This window comes from Heterodontus francisci, chromosome 1 (genome assembly GCF_036365525.1).
Source record: "Heterodontus francisci isolate sHetFra1 chromosome 1, sHetFra1.hap1, whole genome shotgun sequence".
Classification (NCBI taxonomy): Eukaryota; Metazoa; Chordata; class Chondrichthyes; order Heterodontiformes; family Heterodontidae; genus Heterodontus; species Heterodontus francisci.
In genome coordinates, this window is record NC_090371.1 from 178,412,704 (window position 1) to 178,423,338 (window position 10,635).

At 44.2% G+C, this 10,635-nt stretch overlaps 1 long non-coding RNA gene across 1 annotated transcript in view; it reads left to right on the forward strand.

Moving 5' to 3' along the window:
- The window catches only part of LOC137350847 (uncharacterized), a 37,069-nt gene extending 29,263 nt beyond the window's left edge, over nt 1–7,806 (forward strand). The window contains exon 3 of the long non-coding RNA XR_010969486.1: nt 7,564–7,806. This is a non-coding gene — a long non-coding RNA (uncharacterized lncRNA). The remainder of the gene's footprint in view (nt 1–7,563) is intronic.
- Nucleotides 7,807–10,635: the final 2,829 nt, after the last annotated feature.

Consider the following 10,635-nt stretch of genomic DNA (forward strand, 5'->3'; position numbering starts at 1 on the left):
GAAGAGAAAAAGATTAGTGAAGACAAATGTAGGTCCCTTTCAGTCAGGAACGGGAGAAATTATAATGGGGAACAAAAAATGGCAGGACAATGAAACATATACTTTGGTTCTGTCTTCACAAAGGAGGACACAAATAAACTCCCAGAAATGTTAGGGAACCAAAGGTCGAGTGAGAGGAAGGAACTGAAGGAAATCAGTATTAGTAAAAAAATATTGCGAGGGAAATTAATGGGGTTAATTTAATGGCCTGATAATCTACATCCCAGAGTACTTAAGGAAGTGGTCTTGGAAATAGTGGATGCATTGGTGGTCATCTTCCAAAATTCTATAGATTCCGGAGCAGTTCCTACAGATTGGCGGGTGGCAAATGTAACCCCACTATTTAAAAAAGGAGGGAGAGAAAAAACCGGGAACTACAGATCAGTTAGCCTATATCAGTAGTGGGGAAATTGCTAGAGTCTATTATAAAGGATGTGATAGCAGAACACCTGGAAAGCATAAACGGGATTGGACAAAGTCAGCATGGGTATATGAAAGGGAAATCATGCTTAACAAATCTACTGGAGTTTTTTGAGGATGTAGTTAGTAGAATAGATAAAGGAGAACCAGTGGATTTGTTGTATTTGGATTTTCAGAAGGCTTTTGATAAGGTCCCACATAAGAGGTTAGTGTGCAAAATTAAAGCACATGGGATTGGGGGTAATATACTGGCATGAATTGAGAATTGGTTGACAGACGGGAAACATAGAGTAGGAATAAATGGGTCTTTATCCGGGTGACAGGCAGTGACTAGTGGGGTACCACAGGGATCAGTGCTTGGGCCCCAGCTATTCACAATATGTATTAATGACTTGGGTGAGGGAACTAAATGTAACATTTCCAAGTTTGCAGATGGCACAAAGCTGGGGGGGAATGTGAGCTGTGAGGAGGGTGCAAAGAGGCTCCAATGTGATTTGGACAAGTTGGGTGAGTGGGCAAATGCATGGCAGATGCAGTATAATGTGGATAAATGTGAGGTTATCCACTTTGGTTGTAAAAATAGAAAGGCAGATTATTATCTGAATTGTGATAGATTGGGAAAGGGGGATGTGCAATGAGACCTGGGTGTCCTTGTACACCAGTCGCTGAAAGCAAGCATTCAGGTGCTGCAAACAGTTAGGAAGGCGAATGTTATGTTGTCCTTCATTGCAAGAGGATTTGAGTACAGGAGCAAGAATGTCTTACTGCAGTTATACAGGGCCTTGGTGAGACCACATCTGGAACATTGTGTGCAGTTTTGGTCTCCTTATCTTAGGAAGGATGTTGGCTTGGAGGGAGTGCAAAAAAGATTTACTAGGCTGATTCCTGGGATGGCAGGATTGACGTATGAGTAGAGATTGGGTCGACTAGGCCTATATTCACTAGAGTTTAGAAGAATGAGAGGGGATCTCATAGAAACCTATAAAATTCTAACAGGACTTGACAGGCTAGATGCAGGGAGGATGTTCCTGATGGCTGGGGAGTCCAGAACCAGGGGTCACAGTCTCAGGATACGGTATGCCATTTAGAACCGAGATGAGGAGAAATTTCTTCACCCAGAGGGTGGTTAACCTGTGGAATTCCTTACCACAGAAGGCAGTGGAGGCCAAGTCATTAAATTCAAGAAGGAGATAGATATATTTCTTAATGCCAAAGGGATCAAGGGATATGGGGAGAAAGCGAGAACAAGGTACTGAATTAGACGATCAGCTATGATCTTTTTTTGAATGGTGGAGCAGGCCTGAAGGGCCAAATGGCCTACTCCTGCTACTATTTTCTATGTTTCTATGACATCAAGGCAGCACTTGACCGAGTATGGCATCAAGGAGCCCTAGCAAAACTGGATCAATGGGAATCAGGGGGAAAACTCTCCGCTGGTTGAAGTCATACCTAGCACGAAGGAAGATGATCGTGCTTGTTGGAGGTCAATCATCTCAGTCCCAGGACATCACTGCAGGAGTTCCTCATGGTAGTGTCCTTGGCCCAATCATCTTCAGCTGCTTCATCAATGATCTTCCTTCCATTATAAGGTCAGAAGTGGGGATGTTCGCTGATGATTGCACAATGTTCCGCACCATTCACGACTCCTCAGATACTGAAGTAGCCCATGTCCATATGCAGAAAGACCTGGACAATATACAGGCTGGGGCTGATAAGTGGCAAGTAACATTCGTGCCACACAAGTGCCGGCAATGACCATCTCAAACAAGAGGGAATCTAACCATCTCCCCTTGACGTTCGATGGCATTACCATCATTGAATCTCCCACTATCAACATCCTTGGGGTCAACATTGACCAGCAACTGAACTGGACCAGCCACGTAAATACAGTGGCTACAAGAGCAGGTCAGAAGCTTGGAATTCTGCGGCGAATAACTCAACTCCCTTCTTCCCAATGCCTGTCCACCATCTACAAGGCACAAGTCAGGAGTGTGATGGAATACTCTCCACTTGCCTGGATGGGTGCAGCTCCAACAACACTCAAGAAGCTCGACAGCATCCAGGACAAAGAAGCCCACTTGATTGGCACCCCATCCAGCACCTTCAACATTCACTCCCTCCACCACCGACACACAGTGGCAGCAGTGTGTACCTTCTACAAGATGCACTGCAGCAACTCACTAAGGCTCCTTCAACAGCACCTTCCAAACCTGCGACCTCTACCACCTAGAAGGACAAGGGCAGCAAATGCATGGGAACATCACCACCTGCAAGTTCCCCAACAAGCGACACAACATCCTGACTTGGAACTATATTGCCATTCCTTCACTGTCGCTGGGTCAAAATCCTGGAGCTCCCTTCCTAACAGCACTCCTGTTGTACCTACATCACAAGGACTGCAGCAGTCCAAGAAGGCAGCTCCCCACTACGTTCACAAGGGCAATTAGGGATGGGCAATAAATGTGGCCAAGCCAGCGATGCCCACATCTCCAGAACGAAGCAAAAAAAGTCAATGGAAATGGCTTATGATTCACTATCATCGGTTTTACACTATTGCACAAAGTCAAAATTTACCCTTGGGAATTTGAATTCAGTTTTAAAATTCTGGACATAAAATCTGGTAAAAGTGACTATAAAGCTGGCAGATCTCTGTAAAAATATAACTAGTTCACTAATGTCCTTTAGCAAAGGAAACCAGCTATCCTTTCTCAGTCTGGCCTATATGTGACTCCGGTCTCACCAGCGTGGTTGCCTCTTAATGGCCTCTCTGACGTGGTCTAGCAGCCCACTCAGTTATGGCGACTAGAAATAGGTTATAAATGTTGGCCTTTCCATTGATGTACACAGCCTGAAAATGAACATTAAAAAAAACTTAGCACTTCCTTCTCCTTTACAGAGGTAAAAATTCTTATTGATTGTTACATTTAAATTGCAAATGCATTTGCAAAGTACTTCTCTGTTTTCTATTTTTACCAAAATTGTAAGCCTGTTGTTTACCTATTCAGTAACATTTCCCAGCAGGGAAAATCTTTAAGCCGCTACTACACCTGGTGACGAGGGGAATTCTAACCCATATGTGGAAAATTAACCTTGCTATGGTGGAGGTTATTTATGATTGTTAAATTTGCACAGATTATTCACTATGCCAAACTCCCCAATTCCCCAAAAGATTCTTATTACCAATATACAGAAGCATTCAGAAAACTAAGCTACTGTACATTCCAAAACTTACTAAGTTGATTATTTATTTAGTCGTTCACCGATAAGGGCATCTTGTGCCATACAATTGAAAAGATGGGATTTCACTAACATTAATAAACTGGTGGTTAATGTTTAAGTAACAACAATTAAGAACAAACTAGATGCAAAAAAACACCAGATTATTCCATAAAACATGCAAAATCAAAGAAAATAGAAACCATCATTTAGTCACGCAAGTTCCAACTAAGGAGTAAAATACACTGGAATTCTATCATTCTAATTATTTGAAATTGTACCAGCCAAACTTATTTCCTCAAATTCTAGCGGACAGCTCATAGAATTAATCAACTTAGCCATCGCCTGTCCTTTTTGAGAGGAGGAATATACTGTAAAAACTAGACATTATTTAAAATATCAGTGAGTGTAATAGCACCAGGCTGAAATAACCATTTCATCTGCCTACATTACTCTAAAATTAATGAATAATGAAGCAATGCCCTTCACATCTCTTCCCTTTCCATTTGAAGATATATTGATCAGATGACATTTATTTAAGTTTGGTATAATGTATTAATTTCAAGATAATTATTCAATATACTTTTGTCACTGTTGATACGCTTCAAAGTCATCTAGGGCCAAGTATGAATAAACTGTTATCTGACATTCCTGGACAGGGCGCAGGAAATAAATGCATTTTTTCTCCTTGAGAATTGCTATTTGGGGTGGGGTGAGGGGGAGCAGGGACGGGGGGGGGGGGGGGGGGTGGGGTGCAGTGGGAGGAAAGACTGCGTGTACTGTTGCAATGAGTTGTTCTTATGGTGTCACTGGGAATGGAATGACACTCAGCAAATCTGACAGAGCCAATCCTGAGTGTATACAGTTGCAATATTAACACTCATTTGGAGCAGATGTGTCTCAAAGCATGAAACATTGACTCAACAGCTGCCGTGGATCCAGTGCCATTGTGCAAGTGGTAATGGTCTATTAATGCACAAAGGTTTGTCGCTTGAAGGGCGGCCTTAATCTCATTGATGCTCGCATAAGCTTAGATCAAGTACTTCTAGTTAAAGAGACCGGGATTTTAAAAAATGTTTTCGACTGCCAGTGGTATCTCCGTATAAACAGCATTATGCATAGTGCAGATAACATATTTCATTCCTTTCTAATGCAAATCTGTGAAATACATTGGAAAGCTGCGTTAGTGCCTCTGCCAGAATAATTAACGTATACACCAAATGGTGCCAGTGTGTCAAACGCTTGTTTAATTCATGGTAATATTGAAAATAGTCAAGGCAAATACTTTGCACAGTTTGCATTTAATATTAATAATTAAAACTTAAAAGGGCCAAAAAGCTGGTGGGCATGTGCCGGTAAGGCCAAAATTTAAGCTGACATCTATGCAGCCCAGGTCCCAATCTTACTTCAAGGAAAGTGTGGGCGTTGGCCAGGGAATAGGAAAGGGCCAGCCTTCCAAAGTTGGGATCGCCCATGTCCCTGGCTCTCATTGTGACCCAGTCTATCATCGGCAGCAATACACCTGGTGAGACCAGGCATATCAACTAGGTGAACCAGGCTGCATATTTGCGGTTCTGAGACCCACCTGGGATCCAGGCCTGCATTGTGGTCTGGATACCTGAAGAGGAAGCAGACTATTTTTTTACATGTTGGCCTTCTTTAAGGGGGCACTTCTTTATCTTTCCTTGAGGAGGCGGGCACCATTAATATTTATGTTGTGCCCATAATTGCCATGCCTTCATACCGTGACACTTTTAATGTTTGTTGCTGGAAATAAATTATGGAAATTTTAAAATAAAACAAACCAATCCAACTTCTGTTGTGATACAATGAACCTAAATATGTGTTCTGATTGCAATTGAAGAGTGGGTATGGAAAAGAATATGAGGTCTGCATTTGTCTAGTGATCGAGAGAATCCCTCTGCAATGGATCCCTCAAAAAACTATTGATTTAGAAAAAAATTGAAACTTCAGAATTGTAACCTGATTTTTTACTGGTCTGAATCCATCCACAAACTTATCTTCCATTTCCTTTCTCCTCACCAATTTTCTCCTGTTTTCTCCCTGAAGGCATTGGACTCCAAGTTGAACTGCAGCTCCACTGACAGTGGATGTCTCCAAGTAGCCAGTATTTATGTGTGTGCCTTCTCATTGAGTGTTGGAGGGCTATTCACCTGCAGAGCATGGGATGGAGGGTACAGGTGGGAGAATTGTATATACACTTGCGGCTAGAGCTACTGGACAGGAATCAGGAGTGGGGAGACGGGCTAGTTTCTTTTTCTCCCTAGCCCAGAGCCCACTTATAGTGCTGCCCAGTTCAGATCAAGTAAACCAACACAGACCAGGTTTGGCCCTGGAACCATTCTGGCCTGCATGGCTCAATTACTCACTGAATAAACTCATGGGAGCCAATTGCAGGAAGAATACAATCCACTCATGATTCTTTATCCATTATAACTATGGGGTAATTTTGAGATTAGATTATAACGATTCACAGCCAGCTTTAACATCTTGCCTGATTTTTATTTCAATTGACTTCAGTAAGTTTCTGTCAGTTTCTCACTGAATTTTGACAGTGCTTTTGCTGCCCGTGGTGGTAGTGGTGATGTTTGGATGGTGACCATAAGGGAGACATGTCCCACAGCATTCCACCTACCTTCTTTTTATAGTGGTATCAGTCACAGTCACAAACTCATCCAGCTGCCTTTTGAATGTTTGCAGAGTATTGATACCCACTGAATCAGTCTGTAACTTTTTCCATAGATTTACAATTCTCCGTGAAAAGAGGTTCCTCCTGAAATCCAACCTCATCTATGCTTACTCAACTTGTGGGGTGGGGTGGTGATAGGGCTGGTGGGGGTTTGGGGGAGGAGTAATAATGCAAATGCATAAAATATCCAAACTCTGTGACTTTCACAGATTAACCTTTTATTCAGAAACGTTTCCGTTATGCTATCTTTCATTCTAAGTAACTCTTTGAGATAGTCAAGTTTTGAAATTAGAATGTCCTATAGATTCAGTTGGACAATTTTGAAAGTCCACTCATTCATACCAAAGAGAAATTGATGCCTGGGAGGCAAAGTGAGAAACAGTATCACCTGCAAAAAGCATACACCACACTCTTGTAATCTGTGCATGATGGTGCACTGACACTGCCAACATAAATGCTGGTGTCCTTTGAAAGAGGAAACAGAAATAGGTTTACACTCTTTACAACATACACGTATTACATAATATTGTACTATGTCCCTGTACCACAAAGAACACAACACACAGCCACTGGGACCAGTGACAGGAGGTGATTACAAGAGTCTTAGGATGTATTGCCAGGACGATTACAGGCCCTTAGTTACCATGATAGTCTTAGACACCTGGGGACTTATAGTCCAAAAACACACAGGCTTCAAGTATATTTAATGAAAGTCTTTAAAATAATGGAAAAATTACATTTGTTTCATGTAGATAGGCTATTTGGGTTAGACAGGCTAGGGAGGACAAGGGAACATGATAGCCCTTTTTTGGATGGGCGGTCAAATAGCCTCCTTCTGTGTCATAAATCTTTCTATGTTTCTATGTGTATAAATTATGTAAGCATAGAATGAGATTACATTTCAGGAGGAACTTTTTTTCACAGAAAATTGTCACTCTATGGAAAAAGTTGCAGACTAATAGAGTGGGTGCTGATTCTCTGCAAACATTCAAAAGGCAGCCGGATAAGTTTGTGAATGTGTCAGACACCACTACATATAGAAGCTGGTGGGATATTGTGGGTTGTATTTGCCAGTCACTGTGCTCTCCTGGAACTTGTTTTGATTGCTTTCTGGCATCAAACAGTAATTTCCCAAATATTTTTTCACTAAATTGATCTTTTTTTTTGACTCTCCACAGAACACTGCATTGTTGGCTAGTATAAGACGGGTAAGGCCCATGGTGACTATAAGTTGCACCAAGTACAGTATCGAGCAGACTTGATGGATCAGGTGCTCTTTCCCTGCCCAGCTGGTCAGATCCATGTTGCAGCCTGGTTGCTGGCCCATCTGATGCTCTCCCGCTGAAGTTACATCGGAATACTTCAGAGCAGCTTCAGCTCTTCAGCCCCAATGTGTTCTGTAAACATTCGGACCTTAAGATCAATCTGCATTGAATCATATTCCTACACATTCGCTATTGAATACCACCCACACAAATAAATAAAAAAATGATGTGTACGGCTTCACAGAGAAATTTCAATATGGCTGAGGCAACTGTTGAATGACACAAATTAAAATAAATCACACATTTGTCAAGTGACTCAAATTGAGGTGATGGGGTTGCAATCTGCTTCTATTTAACAACAACAATGACAACACTACAAAATAAAACAGATTAACTGGCTGTTTATTTCACTGTTGTTTGTGGGACATTGCTGTGAGTAAATGGCTGCTTAATTTGCTTATATAATAACAGCGACTTCAAAGCAATTTACTGTAGGTGAAGTGCTTTGGGATATCCTGAGAGATGTGGGGCTGAATTTTTATTTGGCTGAGGACGCAGGACAGGAGGCAGGCAAGGCCACAATTTCAGATCCCCGAGTGGTGTGGCAGTTTTCCAACGCAGTCCTGCCTCCCAGTGATTTTGGAAATAACCCCTGTTCAGGTGGCTGTTCAGCAAGTCATCACACAAACGACCACGAAGGGTTGCAGCACACCCCTGCAGCATCACATCGGAGAGCCAGTCATGGAGGTGGGCCCATTTAATATTGGTGCATCAACAGGGGATGGCTCAAAGAGCTGCTCATGCAATAGCACACAGTGGCTATTGAGTGTTCAGAGATACATAGAGTTAGCTCTGTAGGCAATGGACCTATTGTAGAAGTGTGACCCTACGGGGGGAAGTGGGCAGAGCAGGAGGGTCCAGGCAGCTGTGATAGTACTTCTGGAGGCAAAGAAGACCATCTGTGGACATGGGGGCTGAGCTACTCAGAGTTGGAGATGGGCAGCGATGAGGAGCAGCTATGCCCACAGCAAATACAGGCCAATGATCCTAAGGCACGTGGAGGTATTGCATGATGGACAGAGAGGGAACGAAGGTGATACCCTCCATATAGGATATACTGACAACAAATGAGCTTCCTGAATCTGACAGACTTATCAAGGCAGATGGTAAAAGAGTTATGTGCCCTGGTAGAGGGCCATCTCACTCCTCACTGGGCGCATTGCCATTCCCTGCCATTAGCCATTAAAATGACAGTAGTGCTGAGCCACTTCGCCTCTGGGTCCTTTCAAGGGGTGGCAGCGGACCTCATTAGCATCTCAAAATGGGCTGCCAATCACAGCATACGGGAGGTGATGATGGATGCCGTGTTTGAGTGGGCATTGGACTATATTCAGCTCAGCACTGATGGGGCCGTATAGGCACAGAGGGCAGTGGGATTTGTATCTATTGCTGGACTCCCTCAGGTGCAGGGAGTAGTCGATTGCACCCATGTGGCCATCAATGCACTGGCAGAGCAGCCTGGCACAGACATAAACAGGAAGGGATTCCACTCTCTAAACGTTCAACTGGTGTGCGACCACCAAATGCATTTCTTACAGGTCTGTGCATGGTATCCTGGCAGCTGCCATGATTGCCTCATTCTTAGGCAATGGCAGGTGTCACAGCTGTTCATGGGTTCATGGTACTGGAGAAAATACATGGATGGCTGCTAGGGGATAACAGCTATCCATTGAAGAGATGGCTGCTAAACCTGTATGCAACCCTTTGGCAGAGACACAAAGGTGCGACAACCGCTGTTATCTCAGCACAAGGGCCACCATTGAGCAGGATGTGGTTCTGGTGTCTTGACCAGTCGGAGGGCTGGGATGGAGGGGGAGGGGGGGTGCCCTCCAGTATGCCTCCTCAAGGGTTTCTCAGATTGTGGTGGTCTGTTGTGTTCTTTGTAACATGGCCCTCCAGAGAGATGTGGACCTTGATGAAGGAGAAGCAGAGGAGTAGCACTGATGGGGCCATACAGGCACAGAGGGCAGTAGTCTCAGAGGATGAGGAGGAGGAAATAGTAGAGCAGAGTGAGCCAGTCTTGCAAGGCCTTCTACAGGTCTAGCTGAGGCCTCATAGCACAAGCAGGATGGAAGGGAGGTTCAGGCCGCACTAATTCAGGCAGCTTTCTCCTGAGGGCCCCTCATCCTGGAAGTGGCTTATAAACTCACCTTTCTCGGAGGGAGGGAGTGAATCCAAGATGCACATGAAACATAGCCTTTCCATTGTTCCCCACATTGCGTGGAAGAAAAGTCTCCAGTTGCCACATCCATGTGAATCCCACCCCTACCTCATCATTCTTCTGCCTTAAAGCATAAATTATTAGAATCACACACGTCTGGATCCAATCAACAACATTTTTATTATATTGAGTCATCTTAACTGATTGCAGAGGTCACCCAAGTGAGCCATGAAGTGAGACTACTGACACGGCAGCCTCTGCTCTTGGACGCTCCTATGGGCTGTTCCCCCTGTAGCTGAGGATGAGGTGGAGGCAGGCTGCTCATGTGAGTGTGGATGATGCTGAGATGCCCCATGGTGGTTGTCCTCGTTGCCTCAGTGCCCATGTTGGAACCACAAAAGGCTGCCCCATCTGCACTGATGCCAGGGCAGCTGCAGCCACAGGGGCTTCCTGCATTGATGGTGCCTCAGTCAGAGCGGCCAAGGGGGCTGCAGGTGATGATAGTGTCCCATGAGGGGTGGCACCTCCAACCTCATCACTGCCTGCCTCAGCCCTTTCATTGGGTGCTTGAATGTCAGAGGGAACAACCAGCTGGGGTGCACCTGGCATGCACTCTATATATCTTTGCAGCATCGATGCCACTGACTGGTCAATGCTACAGAATGTACCTGTCTGTGTGTTGCTCCTGCAACCACTCAGTATGGTGCGCCATGTTGCTTTCCAAGTGATTGCCCACTCTCTCAATGGTTGAGTTCATGCGCGCA